This window comes from Suricata suricatta, chromosome 14, assembly GCF_006229205.1.
Source record: "Suricata suricatta isolate VVHF042 chromosome 14, meerkat_22Aug2017_6uvM2_HiC, whole genome shotgun sequence".
Classification (NCBI taxonomy): Eukaryota; Metazoa; Chordata; class Mammalia; order Carnivora; family Herpestidae; genus Suricata; species Suricata suricatta.
In genome coordinates, this window is record NC_043713.1 from 54,765,236 (window position 1) to 54,782,257 (window position 17,022).

Consider the following 17,022-nt stretch of genomic DNA (forward strand, 5'->3'; position numbering starts at 1 on the left):
GAGCCAGTATAGTGAACTGTAATATAGCTGAAATGTGAGAGGGGGAATAGAGAGGTGACACAGTATAGTAAATAGCCAAGCCTGGGTTCAAATCCCAGCTCTGCCACTTACTAGCTGTGTGACTTTGGTCAATTTATTAATCCTTCTGTGCCTCAGTTTCTTCTTTAATGAAACTTTATTATGAAAACCTTGACCTTGTTTTGGGGCCTGGTCAACTGGAAATTAAAATAACTAAACCCGCTTGGTCAGAAAAGCTCTTTACATTCCCCAGGTCAGGTCAGAAAGGGCTGAGTACTGGGGCACCTGCGTGGCTCAGTCAGTTAAGTGGTTAAGCGGTTAAACATCTGACTTCACCTCAGGTCGTGATCTCACAGTTCTTAGGTCGAGCCCCGCATCAGGCTCTGTGCTGACAGCTCAGAGCCTGGAGCCTGCCTTGAATTCTGTGTGCCTCTCTCTCTGCCCCTCCGCTGCTCATGCTTTGTCCCTGTTTCTCAAGTATGAATAAAAACATTAAAAAAATTTTTTTTAATTTAAAAAAGAAAGGGCTGAGTACTACAGACCCTCTTGCCTGTGAACTTTCTGCATATGACTAGGCTAACTCTGAATGAGGGGCAGTAGTAGGAGGATATTTCACTTATGCTTTTGTGACCCAGAGTGAATTGACGCATCAGGTCGTACTTCTCTGGAAGTTCTGTGCTATTGCTGGTATGTGTGTATAGGTGGTAGGGAGGTGGATTAATAAAAACGACTATTTCTGGGGCACCTGGGTGGCTCAGTTGGTTAGGTGTTCAACTTCAGCTGCGGTCATGATCTCACGGTTCATGGGTTTGAGCCCCACATCAGGTTCTGTGCTGACAGCTCAGAGCCTGGAGCCTGCTTCGGATTCTGTGTCTCCCTCTCTCTCTCTGTGCCGCTCCCCAGCTTGCACTCTGTCTTGTCTTTCTAAAAAATAAATAAACTTTAAAAAAAGAAAGAAAAGGAAAACAACTATATCTGAAAAATAGCACTTACCATATGCACTCAGCTGTTTGCAATTAACGATCTCTGGCGGGATCTCTCCATAGTGATAACTTAGCAGTATTCCTCCTTTCTATTTATAGCTTCACAGTTTTTTTGTGAACTCATCCATCCTGCTATCGAGCCACACCTGGGTTACTCCCTTGCCTATGCTGTTACAAGTGGTATAAAGAATAACTTTCTGCATGTATCTTTTCATACTTTTTCCAGTGTATCTTTGATTAAATTGTTAGATGTCAAATTGCTGAGTTAGAAAATAAATGCATATGTTGTTTTGCTAGAAGTAACCAAATTCTCCTCCATTAGTGTAGCATTTTGAATTCCCATCAGCAGTATGTGAAGGCCTGTTTCCCCAGGGTCTCATGAACATATTTCAGATTTTTTATTGTTGCCAGTATTATTAGGTGAAAAATACCTGACTGTAGATTAATTTTCATTTCTCTTATTATAAGGTTGAGTATCTTGTTATACAATTAAGAACTCTCTGCATTGCTTTCTGATTTATCTGTTAATAATTTTAGCTCATTTTTCAATAGGTTGTTGGTTTATTTCTGCTCTCTGTTAGAAACTCTTTTTATGTTCAGAATATTATCCCTTTTCTGTGATATAAATGCAAATATTTTTTCTCAATTTTTCATTTGCACTGCTAGTTTACTCATCTTGCCTTTCCTATATTAAAAAACCCCTGTTTTTAAGGTTTTATATAATCAAATTTATCAATGTTTCCTCTTATTCTTTTGGAATTTTGAGTTATAGTTAGGAAGGCTTTTACCACTGTCAAATTATAAAGGAATTCATCCATGGTTTTTGAAGGACAGCTGATCCTTGAAAAATGCAGGGGGTAGAGGTATCATCCAGTGCCCCTGCAGGGTGAAAAATGTGCATTGACATTTGCCCAAAAACGTAACTACTGAGACCCTATCATTGACTGCAAACCTTACCAGTAACATAAACAGTTGATTAACACATATTTTGTATGTTTAATGTACTGTAAATTGTATTCTTATAATAAAACAAGCCAGAGAAAATAAAATGTTATTTAGAAAATCAAAAGGAAGAGATAAAATACTTACATGTATAGTACTAAAGTACATTTATTGGACAAAATCTGCATGTAAGTGGGTCCACACAGTTCAAGTCCATGCTGTTCAAGGGTCAGCTGTACTTATGTGGTTTAGTATTTTACATTTAATCTCTGATCCTTTTTGGAATTTGTCTTCCACCGTAGACTGAGCACTGTACTTTGGGCTACCTGGGGAGTGTCAGGGGTGGAATGGAGGAGGATTTGGGGAAAATCAAATACAGAGTTGTATACAATACTATCTCTATCAAAGTGCTGTTATTAGAAGCAGAATAGGTCAAAACAGCTCTTAAGAACTGAATAAATAGATACCATAAGTCTGTATGGTAAGATAATATAGTAAAAAAAATCAGGTCTCTCCAAATGAATTTATTGCTGTACTTGAGGACACAAAAGATATCCTTAAAAAGAGAATGAGATAAATTCTGACAAATGCATTAATAGAATAAAATGATACGAAGTTTCACTTCATGAGATAGTCAAGAAAAAAATCTCAAGTGAAATGACACTAGAGCTGAGTTTAAGGGATGGGTAGGAGCTCAAGAAAATGAAGGTAAAGGAAGGTATTACTAGCAAAGAGAGCACTTTGTGGCTTCAAAGTGTTTGGGGTGTTCTTGAAAAAGTGGAAGAATTCCCTTGACTCGGTCATCCACCACGTATATGTTGTGAGGAGAAAGGGCTCAAGGAGAGGACTCGGCGATCCTATAGATCTAAGGTCAGGAAACATTATCCTCAGGGGCCAAATTGTAATTATTTTAGGCTTGCAGACCATATGATCTCTGTCCTAGTTACTCAGCGTGAAAGCTGCCATAGACAATATGTAAGCAAACAAGCGTGGCTGTATTCTAATAGACTTTTATGTACCCACAACAGGTGGCAGTCCAGATTTGGGCCATGTGGCATGGTTTGCCTTCCCCTGGATTGAAAGATTGGGATTGGAGAGCAGGTGGGGATATGGGGTGCTGGAAACACAGCAGAGTCTAGGGGAAAATCCCAGCAACAGCATTGTGACTTTATTTTAGCATCCTCAGAGAGCTAAAACGTCTAGTGTGGCTGCTACCACTATTTTACAGAAATAGTATGTACATTTTACAGTGAAGTCCTCTTAACCTTCTATATTGAAAAACATGACTTGTGGGAACCAGAAAAGAATGATCTCATCTTGCCTTGCCCAGTGGGGGCTCTGAAAGCTAAATCTTCCAGAACGTGGGTAATCTTAATCCAGTTACTTAATGCAAGTACCACCCTGTACCAGAACGCTCTCCAAGTGGGGAATTTTGACAGAGGAAATGAGCCTCTTAGTGTGGTAATTATCCAGGGGTGTCATTTTGATGGTGAAACTTACAGAAAGCTTAAAGGCTGTTCAAGAATTATATAAAAATCTGATGAATTAGATCTGAGAGCAAAAGGGAAAACCTCTTGATGAATTGAGTCGGGTGCCTAAATTGGGTCTGAAGGTGGATAATTAGATGGATTCTAAATATTTCTCAGACTTGCAGATTCTATAAATATAGGCAGCTTAATAACACAGCCTATGAGAATGTTTGTTTTTGACCAGCTGTCAAATAAAGGAGACGTTCAATTATGTAAATGTATCTTCATTTGGTAACCATGCAAATAACTATTAATTGTGTGTTCCAAATAACATCAGTCTGAGTATGGCTGTTACTGAATCACAAGGATGATGACTATTAAAAAATTCTTATCATCTTAAAAATAAAAAACAAGATTGATTCTACATCTCTGAAGGAAAAAAAAATCTAAGCATTATCAGGGTGAAAATGGCAACTTTCACCAAGGTACCAGGGATATTTCCATAGTTATTGGTAAAGCATGTAAATCAGTCATTATATAATTCCTTTCTAATTTTTAGAATTTACTAGAGAGAGTGAAGATAGTTATTGAGCAGGATAGTTACTGAGAATGGTGGGCAGAAGCAAGTTATTTTTCATCAAGATGAAAGTGTCATGTTAATACTAAATGAAATTCTCCAATGTATCTCCATCTATTGAGGTATATGTTTTTTAAAATATAGAGATAACCTGGCTGTTCACATGATTTCACTCTTGTCTGTTTAACTTTGTCAGGAGAGGAGCAGGCATGGGATGTGTTGTCCCTATTTTTTTCCAAATATTGTCCACTCTGTCTGTTGTGCTCCCCTTTTTCACTCTTCGCTGTTTTCAACAAATAAGGCTTTTCCATGCAGTAACATACTTAAGCTCCTTGGTAATCAGAGGTCAGTGACTTGGATAAAGCCCTTGAAAGTGATTTCCTATGTAAACCATCCATTATTTTTGAAAGTTTGCATTTCACATCCTGGGCTTCTACCTAGAGACTTATGATGCTGGGGGTAGGGTTAGTGGAGGCAAGATGTGAACACAAAGGTAGAAAGTGATTGTGATTTAAATATACAATATGTCCCAGGCACCGAACTCTGTTCATATAGGATTTCATTTCAGGAGGTCACATTTTTGAGGAAGCCAGAGGAATCATATTAAGATGTGTCAGATAAAACCATACAAATTGATTTCTACTCTTGTTTTTAACACACTGGCCAGGACACCTTGTAAGATGTTGAGTCTGTTTTATATTTCATTCAAAATATTTATGAATAAGTTTATAAATATAAGTGATCAAGTTATCTTCTCCATTCCTGTCCACTCCCCGTACCTCCACAACAACCTAATACCTAACAAAATGTGCATATTTTTAAAACATGTTTATTTATTTTGAGAGAGAAAGAGCATGTGTGCATGTGTGTGCACGTGAGGTGGGGAGGGGTAGAGCAAGAGAATCCCAAGCAGGTGCATATGCAGGGCTTGATCTCAGGAACCTTGAGATCATGATCTGAGCTGAAATCAAGAGTCGGGTGCTTACCGACTGAGCCACCCAGGCGCCCCTAAAATGTGCATAATTAAGAATTTCTTTATATCACTTCAAAGGTACCATGTGCAAGGAATTGAGATGAGGCTGGACAAGTTAGCAGTATCAAAGCCATGGGGTAGGGGCAGATGTGCCATGCTACTGAACTTGGTACTAGGAACCAAAGGAAGAAAGGATCTTACTCAGGAGAGTGCTACAATAGACAGCTTGTGTTTAAATACATATTATTTTGGCAGCAATGTCAGAGATGGATTTTGAGGGCCAAGACTGGTGGCCATGTAGAGTGATGTCAGGATTCTTCTAATGTCCAAATAAGGAATGGTAAGGAAGGCACTAGTAGAAGAGATAGAGACAGATTTGAGAATGATTCGACCATTACTGTGTGTGGGGTAGAGGAAGAGGGAAGAGTCATCAGTATCTCTTAGATTTATACCTTGGATGACTAGGTGGATGTCAGTTATTAGATTCTTTAACTGAGGCAAAGAACACATCTTGCTTTATTAAAGCAGTATTTTCAGTTCTCAAAGTTGGACATAAAGATTACTCTTGTATGGAGCAGGATTGTCCAATACAGATATAATGCAAACCATAAATGTGGGGCACATATATAGGCTTAAGTTTTCTAGAAGCCATACGAAGTCAAAAGAAACAGGTGAAATTAATTTTAATAACATATTCTATTTAACCCAGAATGTTCACAATATTACAATTTAAACTTATAACTGACATAAACATTATCAGTGAACATTTTATGTTTTATATTCATAGGAAGTCTTCAAAAATCTGGTTTGTGTCTTACACTTATAGTTACATTGCAGTTCACTGTAGTCACACATCAAGTGCTAAGTAGCCACATGTGGCTGGTGGCTAACATACTGGACAGTGCATCTATAGAGCATCCAAGTATACTTAGATAAAAACATTATTTTTCATAAAAGAACCACATCGCTCCTAGAAATTAACTAGTGAAGATAGATAAAGAGCTCAGAAATAAGCCAGTAGGTTAACAAGAGAAGACCCATAATGAGACATGTATTTGGGGTCCTAATACTACGAGTTGTGTGACCTTTGGTAAGTCACTTCTTATGCACCGGCACAAATCTCAGGTCAGGACTCTTTTTACAGTTTTCTTTTAATATCTGTAAGTCAGTGAGTTGACTCCTTTGTGTGGCAGCAGCGATTGTAGTAGTGATAGCAGTGGTAATGATAATGGCAAGCCTTCTGTTGTGTGCTAGGCACTTTTTAAAATACTTTATACACATTGACTAATCTAATTATCCCAACAACCCTATGCAGTAGATTCCATTATCATGTTCATTTCACAGATGGGGAAACTGAAGTACAGGGAGGTTATCTAAGCAGGTAACAGAGTTGGTAGATTACAGATCTCGGTTTAAAATGTGTTCTGGTTCTCAGAGTACACACAGATTTCTTAAAAAATTTTAAAAACATTGTCATTTTCTTTCAAACATCACAAATATAAATCTTTTTTATAAAAGTAATTTCAAAGCAAAACTAAGGCGTTTTGAGTCAGCTTGATTATTAGCACGGATAATGCAGTGTATACATGCAGTTGACTCTTCAACAACCCAGGGGTTGGGGCCTCGGCCCTGCCACATCCCCCACGCAGTTGGAAATCTGCACGTAACTTTTGACTCCCCTAAAACTTAACTAGTAGTAGCACACTGTTGACTGGAAAGCTTCTGCCAGTAACAGTCAATTTTCACACATTTTTGTATGTCATTTGTGTTACAGACTCTATTCTTACAATAAAGTAAACTAGAGAAAGAATGTTATTAGGAAAAACATAAGAGAAAATATATTTACAGAACTGTGCTATAAAAATTCTGCATACAGGGGCGTCTGGGTGGCTCAGTCCATTAAGTGTCCGACTTCAGCTCAGGTCATGATCTCACGGTTTCTGAGTTTAAATGCCACGTTGGGCTCTGTGCTGACAGCTTAGAGCCTGGAGCCTACTTTGGATTCCGTTTCTCCCTCTCTATCTGCCCCTCCCCACTCACACGGTCTGTCTCTCTCTCTCAAAAATAAACATTATAAAAAAATTTTTTTTTAATCTGCGTATAATGGGACCACACAATTCAAACCTGTGTTGTTCAAGGATTAGCTATATTCATACTTAAAGCCACTTTTAATATAAAGAAAATAGGTAATTCCTGCCTTCTTTTCCTTGTAGTAGCCCTTGAACCAAGCTCCTTTGACACTGTAGAAAACAACAGAGGGCCAGTGGGCAGAGCTCTGAAATTAAGTGTTTCTTAATAAAAAGAGATAGTTATCTCTTTTTATTGTTGTCCTAAGAGTGAAAACTAAACTAACAAAGAAAAATGGACCAATCCCCCTTTCCTTGTATGAGAGTGAGGCACAGGCAGTGATTTGCTGGTAAATGTTTTAACAACTGTCTCTCTGGGAAAAAAGTATGTGTTTTATTCATAAAGTTATTATAAGTTTTATATATAATATGTGTACCACACAATTTACCAATAATAAATACCCTATACCCTTATTGTAAACTCCATACAATTAATTGGTTCTCATAAAATGCTTTTGTTGATTTTTTTTTTGGCTGAACCCTTCTATCTGTTGGTCATCTATGGTAGCAGTTGATGAATGAGTGTGTTCTGACGTGAATGTTGGTTGATATTTGTATTTATGTTAATCAGGAAGACAACAGTGAAACAAGACCTATGTCAGAATATCACTCTTTTGGGGATGAGTCACTTTGCTGAATCAGAAAATAGTCTCTGAATAATGGAAGAATATTTCTTTGTTTATTTGTGTTATTTATAACATAATGGCTACAGATACAACATACACGTAGGCTTAATCGGTATCATGGACACTTTCTCCTTCACTTTTTAAATTCTTGACAATCAACAAGCCTTCATTTGCAGTAATTTGCTAATTTTCTTGGCATCAATAGCCCCTCCACGGCCAATTTCAAACTACTGACATGATGTTAGTGAACGCAGAGCTGGGAAGAGATTCACAGTAGCGCACCATTGTGCTATATTTGCACTATCAGGAACAACAGACATAAATAGCCCTAAAGGCATAAACATAGTAAAATGTAATTAAATAATTAATATTTCCTACCTTTGTTTCAAATGTAATTTTTTAATTGTGAGTTTATATAATTTATTTTTAGTAATAGCTGTGTCTAACAACTGGCTCACAAAATTCCTAAAAGTTTAATAACCAGCTTTTATGAGCCAACGCAAATCAGCTCCAGCACACACTGGCACAAGTTTGGGGACCTTAGATGCTGACTTAGAAGAGTGTGTAGAGAAAATCACATCCTCGAGCCTAGATACACAGGAGATTGAAAGCACCATGAGATTGTACATCTTGGAAAGATGATAGGGGACAGGGGCTGGAGAAGCATAAATAAGTATATCCCATTTAGCATACTCATCAAAAAAAAGTCCTTGCCACCCTTTACCAGAATCTCTATTTTAATAACCAGTCAGGATCCAGGCAGAGGGGATATTTAACTTAGATTTTATGGAGACATCAAAAGCATTTGTTGAGAATGACTAAACCCCGTACTCTGTAATAAGATCTCCTTACAATTTCTAACATGTAAAAGCAACTAGTAACTATAAAGAAAGCAGGTGTCTGTTTCTTCCTTGCTAAGGAATTGATGACAGTGCTTTATCTATCGTGATTGAATGCCTTGCTGGCCCCAGCCACCTCTTCTGCCACGTGGCTCAAACTGCTGCCATAACTCAACATCTGCTCTGTCCTGAGATGTCACCTTTTTGCTTCAGAGTCCTGGGTATCAAATCAAGCCATGTCTTATGCATTTTCCGAAAGCCCACCCTGAGTTGTGGGACTTGTCTACCCTGGGCGTGACCGTCCAAGTCTGCTGCTCTCTGAACCTCTTCTGAAGGTGCTCTACATGGACAGTGTTGCTGTGGCAGGGGTTTCGTTGGGTAACAAGCATTCTTCTACATCACATCTGGGTTTTCTCAGTGTCTGGTTTTAAAGTGTTTCGGAGGAAAATGCCTTCTTGACTGGAGGCTGTTCTGAAACAGATCCTCCATTGCGGAGACATTAATGGGGCAACACCAGTAAACATACCATATCAGCCTTGCCTGCCTCCATAGCACATAAAACTACAAATACTTAAGATCATGTTACTTCTGATACCATGTGGGCTTTATTAGGCTAAAACACTTACCAGAGTGAATCAGATTCTGGAGTAGCTAACCCATTTTTAAAATTTTTTGGATCATAATCAAGTAATGGCTTATGATGATTGCAATATTTTAGAAAAAGCAGAGACATAATCTGTTCTGCCTCAGCATTTTCATTTCTTGACTGCTTTATCTTTGTAATATTTCTTTTTGTCCAGCACCTTTCTCAACTTGGTAATTAGTTAAATTGTCCTTTACTGGGCTTTCATCCAGCTCTACTATATTTTTCTCAAATGGAATCATATTTCTTGCTTTTTTTTAATGTTTATTTATATTTGAGGGATAGAGAAAGAGAGACAGTGTGTGAGCAGTGTGAGTGGAGATGGAGACAAGAAACTGAGGCAGGCTCCAGGCTCTGAGCTGTCAGGACAGAGCCTGACGTGGGTATTGAAACTCATGAGCCACGAGATCATGACCTGAGCTGAAGTTGATGCTTAATCAACTGAGCCACCCATGCGCCCCTCAGATGACATCATATTTCTTCCGTAAAACACGAGCTCTTCTGGCCCTAGAGTTTATTCTCACTTAGTCCCCAGAGGCCCAGTTTACAAGCATGAAATGTATTTATTCATAAAATGTCAGGACCAATTATATGCAAAATTACAAGGCAGAAAACTCCTAGCTTCGATGCCTCACCTTATAATACATCCCTAGATTATATGCTTCATAAGGGAGGAACTCTATCTCACTTATCCTCATGTAGTGGGTTTTGAATATAGTCACAAGCCCAGTTTACAGAAGGTGTACCTTTATTCATCTATCCTTGAACTCAACTCTATCATACCACTTCAGAAATAATTAGCATCTTGGTTTAAAGAAGTCTTTTTTAGGAAATCACTAAATTCATTCTAAGTTCCAACTTCCCATTATGGCTCTTTTTTTCTGTGGTGGATTCTTGTCTTCTGCTTGGTATCCTGAGATTGAGTCTGGGTACCGGAGACATTTGTAACATTGTGGGGCTGGTGCTGTTCTCCAGACTTTGCTCATCGCTGAAGTCTGTGGTGGTGGGAGCTGGGGAGGGGTGGCTGTTCATATGGTAATGGTGGAGCTCCGCATTCACTCTGTAGGCATAGGCAGTGCTCCTTGGGAGCCCGAACATCCCCCTGCCCACCCCCCCACTCATTAGGATCCCACCTCACATCTTGCTCGCCCTGGGGATCTCATGGGCTATCAACTGTGAGGCCCTTTTGCCACAAAGTCATTTCATGTTAGCTATAGTGATTCCTCCGAGAGCTTGCCAGCCGTTTCTCACTAGGGGACCTGGAAATTACTGGTCCTCTCTAGGTCTTCCAGTACAGTTTCTGTGAGGTCATCTTGGGCTCTTTGCAGGATGTCTCATCCCAGAGCTTCCGGTGGGGATGGCACATAAGCGTCTCCATCCTGAAAATGCAAACCTACTGTTCATATTACTCTGCCCCCCATGGATTTAAGCCAGGAAGGCTTGGATTGGATAGTCCTTCTGGAGTTTCATTCTGTGTTCTCTTTGCATGTTTCCCAAGCTCTGAGAGTTTTCAAGTCCCCTCTGTGTGGAAGCAATACTGCCCTTCTCTTTACATCACTGTCTGCAGCCTAACTTGTCATGGCTTAGAAGTCCTCACATTGTCTTCTTCACTTTTGTTTGATATTAATGGGAAGTTTTTACAATTTAGGAAACTCAAGTGCTGAGCTCTAGTCATAAAAATCCTGTTTTTCTTGGCTAGTGTATCTGGAATGACCTTCAGGGCCCACCTTGAAAGTGAAAATCTGACTTTAAAGCTTTAGCTGTTTCTCTGTTCCAACTACCGCAACTTTATCAGTTTCTATACCTGCAAACACAAAAATGTAAGCACTGGACTGTTATCCTAATGCAACTTCCTCTAAAAAGTAAGAGGACTCAAAAATCATAGGAAAGCAGTGCCAGGATCCTCCGAAGGATGCTATGTGACTTAGGATGCTATATGACCATAGGATGCCATATGGCTTATGCCCCTAGAGTTGTGCCCTGTTAGAATGGCTTTGAAGACAAGAGAGTAAGACTAAATGAAACAACAGTCACAGTAATAAAGCTTGTGTTGGAGGGAGAGGCCAGTTCTGATCTCTGCTCTGTCACCTGCTCACCATGAGATCACATTGCCTTTCTTTTATCTGCTCATGATTCTCCTTTAGAGAATTCACACTAAAACAGTTCTACTCCCTGGCTGAACAGGAAGACTGTTTTATTGGGATATGCAAAACGAAAGCATAGGAATAAATTTTGTAATGTTATTTCACTGAGTTTGTATCATCAGAACCACAAATGTTGTCTGGCATATATGCTCTCAAGAAATACGTAAGTTTATAAACTTATGTGTAATAAGTGAATCAAGGAATAAATACATGAGTGAATAAACAACTAGAACTGTATATAGTATCTCGCCCACACCCAATACTATAGTTTTATAATTAAGGAGATAAATGGGATGGGTTTTCCCTTCAGTAGCCGCAGCCAAGTGACTCCACCTCAGCGCTGATCACATTGCCCTTCACCAGAGGGACCTGGAAGAAGAGCAAACTGGCCAAGAAGAGGGAAGTGGCTGTTGGTCCTGCGTCTGCAGAGAACAGATCCAAATAAGAATGGGGAAGCTACAAGGGGAAAAACCATAACAGAAGCAGACTCTAAATGACTGTAGTTATCTGAAGGTAGATTTCTAGTATTCACATTACCTTTAGAATTATATTTCACTTGATTCAGACTTGTGATGTGTAGAGAACAGGAATTCATCTTATTTAGGAAATATAGCCCTTTCCCACCATTGGCAGTCAAAATGAATTCAGAACAAAGAGATTCTGAATTATTTGAAGCACTGTTAAGGGTATACTAATTCCTCAAAATCTCATCATCTTCAGCCTTTTTTTAGTCACTATGAAGGGATTTTTAAAAAACAGTTAAGCCTCAAGTGATCATTTATTTCTACATATGATGGTGACAAGGACAGACACAATCAAGTTATGAGGTCCAAACTGTGGTTCATTCTTTCTCCGTGGAAAGGAACAGAACTGTTACTTGTTTTTAGGGACTAGACTATCATGATTCTTAGAACCCAGTATTCATTCCAAATCTCCAAAGCTGTTTGTAAACATAAGGTCATCATTCTCCCCTCGCCCCCGACCAAGCACCACTCAGAATGAAGGAATTGGAATGAAGTAGGGAAATGCAAATACTGCAATCACTACTATTTACTGAGAGCCTGCTCTGATAAAATGCTGTGTATTTGCTCCTTATATGGAAGGCTCAGAGATGTTGAGTTACTTTTTCCCCAGGTTCATGATACTGGTCTGGGTGACAAAGAAGCAGCATGGTGTAGTTGCTAAGTTTCTGGACCCTGGTGCCAAATTGCCTGGGATGAATTCCACCTCTATCTCTTTCTAGCTATGTGACCTTGAGTGAGTTAACCTCTCTGTCCTCCCATTTCCCATCTGCAAAGTGGAAAGGATGATAATGAGGGTAACTCCTCATGGGGTTGTTGTGGGGATTAAGTGAGTCACGTGCTTAAAACAAGAATCAGATCCCAGAGAGATTAAGTAAAGGCTCATAGTCCTTCAGCACTAAATGGAAGAAACAGAGTTTACAGCCATGTGAGTGCTGGCTCTTATTATTGTTATGTGGTTGCAAGAGAGAAGAACCCAACTTATACTAGCTTAAGCAGCAAAAGTGATAGTACTTACTTCAGTCATGCCTTAGAATAGAGGGCAAATTATGCTGTCAGGAAGGTCCCCAGCATCTCTGCTTCTTGGCTTCAAGATGTATCACACAGACTTTGGGGTGGCAGGCAGGCTGTTTGCAGCTGCAGGGTTGCACCATCCTGACAGAGAAAACAAAAATCTTGTCATGACGAGCTGGCAGAGGTCCCCGGGAAGTGGGCCAGCTTTGGTCATATACCCATTCCTGCACCCGGGTCTGACTTCCGGGGCAAGTGGAGAGGTGGGAGGCACTGCGTGTGCTCAATCCAAACCACATAGCCCAAGGAGGTCTTCTGTGAAGAGACATTCGGGGTGATATTCCAGAGAAAGAAATACAAATCAATATAATATACAGACTCGTGATTACCACGTGACAGAGCAGAGCTCAGAATTGGCCTCTTCCTCCAACCCAAGTTTTATTACTACAACCATTGTCTCTTTTAGCTTTATACTCCTCTTCTTAAAGTCATTCTAATGGGGCTGCATTGCAGAACTGCTGGGGCGTAAGTTACACAGCATCCTTTTCTCTAGTGCTGAGGCCCGTTGGCACTGCTGTCTTGTGACTTTCCAGTCCTCCCACTTTGTTTTGAGAAAGGCACAATCAGGTAGCAGACCTGTGGTTTCATTTTATATTTGCAGGTATAAAAATGGAGGACCAAGTGGAGGAAGGCTCCTATTCATTAAGTAGGTGTTTCAGCCTCCCTTGAGCCAGATGTTATACTGAATGTGGTAGCTGCTTTCTGAGAAGCCAAGCCGGAATGACTGACCTAGAATACCAGTGCTATGAATCAAGACTTCCTCTCCAGGGGCATGCCAGTATTCTGGCCTGAGGTGTCAGTGCTTTCAGGCTTTCTGTGACTTTTTTGAGCTGGGTAATAATCAGTAATAACTAGGTACATCACTGAATAATGTTGCAACTGACAAACATCAATTTCCTGCGGTCCTCCTGCTCAGTGTCAATGCACAGCTCTGTTAACACATTCATAACCCTTTCTGTAGAAATATTTATAGTCTTTGGAGCATATTGAACTATCTTCTTTGGTTGACTAATAATGGTGGCTAGAATTTATTGAATTTCTCTGGAACCTCAAATAGGTATTGATAATAAAGTAGAAGGTAGAATAACAATTTCTTGAAAGCATAGCATCATAAAAGGAATGTATGTTTATTGAGCATAATGTACACAGTGATTTAATAAGTTTTCCTTTATAAATCCTGGCCAAAACTCTGTATGGTAGATATTACCATCTCATTTTACAGATGAGAAAAATCAGATCCCAGAGAGATTAAGTAAATGCCTATTTAGTCCTACAGCACTAAATGGAAGAAACAGAGTTTACTTCTATGTCTGTCCTGCTTCAAACTCTGCCTTCCTTCCACTGTTACTATTTTTATTTATTTGTTTCTTAATGTTTATTAATTTTTGAGAGAGACAGAGACAGAATGCGAATGGGTTAGGGGCGGGAGTGACAGGGAGACTGCCGAAGCAGCTCTGGGCTGTGAGCTATCAGCACAGAGCCTGGCTCGGGGCTTGAACTCACAAACTGCAAGATCATGACCTGAGCTGAAGTGGGACACTTAACCCGCTTAGCCACCCAGGGGTCCTCCATGGTTACTATTGTTAACCACCATTTCACAAACTTACTTAACTATACTTTTACTTATACTTCTCCAGACCCACGTGACTCAGGTCAACTCATTTAAATCTTATTAAACAATGTAATCTGAGCCGTATTTGAGAACTGATGAGCCAATATAGATTTGAACCATCCTATTCTCATCACAAAATCACAAGTCCATTTGATTTGTGAACTTCAGGAAATAAGATCCTCCTCATTCAGGGCCACAGCTAGGCAAAACTGCAAGGTGGGCAAGTGTGATCTTTCTTCACTTCACTCGGTAAGTCCCTACCCCTCTCAACTCTTATATATCTTTACAGCCACAACCTATGTCTTGTGGCTGGTGCTTTTAGGCCGCTCTGCCTGCCTGAGACTTCGCCAGACCTTGCTCTAATAAACACCGATTATTTGTGGGTGTCTCAGAATCCACTCCTGCTACCTAAATGCACCCAGGTGTCAATTTAGGGACTTTCCTCTAACATGGCGTGCAATCTCGGGGGCTGGCTTAGTGTTATAGAAGGCAAGGGGCTCGCTAAAGGCCACGGTCAGCCAGACTGTTTCTTTTAACACCCAGGGACTGCCTAATGGAAGATAAGTGTGCAACCTAAACACAGACAATCTGATGCAATGATCTGATATTCTTTGTCCTGAGAAGAATGAAGTAAAGATGGGGGGAAAGTTAATTTTATAAGGAAGCACCCTGGCAGGACTGTATTCTGGCAATATTGTGTTCTCTTTTCTGTCCTAAATGTTGTTCTTCAGCTTTGACCTCCCATCATGTGATGGTCTCACTCTCTTTCTAAAACATTGTTCCTTGTTTCAGAATCAGAAATGTTTTTGTGGTTTGCAACCAGAGAACTCTCATAGTAAGTTTTGCCCCCTCGTTGGTAGCCCTGCATGCCATAATGCTCCCTGAGCATCTCACTGGCCTGTTCTCTTCTCCTCAACTCAGTGCAAATCTAATGTGCTTATTTCAACACTTTCCAAGTCAGGTGGTCTGTCAGGCCCAGGGCCACTATAAGTAAAACCGGTGACTGATCTGTAGTAATGAGCTAGTGACAGAGAGAGGGGACTGATAGGGCTCTTTTCTCAGCTTCCTCACTGAGGCATTACAGTGAAACAGCTATTTAAAATCCGTCTTGGGCTTTGTCTTACCTAGGATTCCGGTTGGGCCTAGCATCTGGCCGTTTACAACTGGCTTTCTTTTTTCCCAGGCTCCAGGGTACATTCTTCTCCAGAGGAAGCTGGGAGGCGCAGGAGATGTGGGTCAGAAGAGCTGAGTACATACCAGGTTGTGCAGAGCCCAGAGGGACCATCTAGGAGCACAAGTGGATCCCAGCACTACGCTGTTGGAAATCTATAGAGAGGATTTCCCGTCCGAACTTGAGGGTGAAGCTTAAACACCTTGCGTGGCTTTCAGATGTTTGCCCCGCCCCCGCCAGTGCCTGGCCTCAAATCTAGCTTCATCTCCAGCATTCTCTGCTTTACACCTTGCTGGCTAGCAAAGCTAAACTCAAGATGTTTCCCTGTATGTGCCACGTTGTGTATTACTTCTTTGCCTTTTTTTCAGTCTCTTATCTCTTTCTAAAATACCCCTCTGATCCCCTTAACTGCCTAAACCTACTCCTGAGCTGGCCAATTTTTATGTTATTCATCTTTTAAGACCCATCTCTAGCATTATCTCCCCTGGGGAGTGTTCTTTGATGACCTCCTACTCCAGCCCTTACTCCTACTTCGTGCAGAGGCTGTGCTTTCAAATTCATATTTCTTTTTACATTCTTGGTGCTGCACATTGTAGACCCTAATGATGATGGTACAGTCTTAGGAAGGATGGAGGGAAGGATGAATAAATATATTTTGTATATTTTTATTATAAATAAAAATATAAATAAATAAATAAATAAATAAATAAATAAATTGTTGCAAAATATAACACTCTAGAAAGTATTTCATAGTGCATGTTTTTTGTAGACCAAATGTCTGTGGCTGATCTATTTTCTTCCCCTACTCTGCCTGGGTGTATTGGTAGTGATTTATTTCCAATCAATAATGATTCAATTTATTTGTAGGAGTCAGTTAAGTCACTTAAGTGACTCAGTTATGTCCATCACATAAATAACATAAGTCTTGACCTGGCTGATGGGTTCTTGTGGTGAGTTAAGGTGGGTTAAGTCTGCTTAATCCAATTACTAAATTGATCATAGAGCACAGAACAATTACTGAAGAAGAATAGGATTTGGTATCTCTTTAAACTTAGATACTAAGAAAGCGATAAGAAAATCAGAGCAGTCTAAAAAAATCTTTGTCATAATAAGAACACTCGGAAAATAAATTTGTATAATTTAGTTAGTGCGAGTAAATTTTGAGAAATATTTCAGGATAGCAAGAACTTGCAAAGAAGAGGTCATATAAAAATTCTAGGGGTGTCTTGGTGGCTCAGTTGGTTAAGCGTCCAACTTCAGCTCAGGTCAAGATCTCACCATTTTTGAGTTTGAGCCCCCCATCGTGC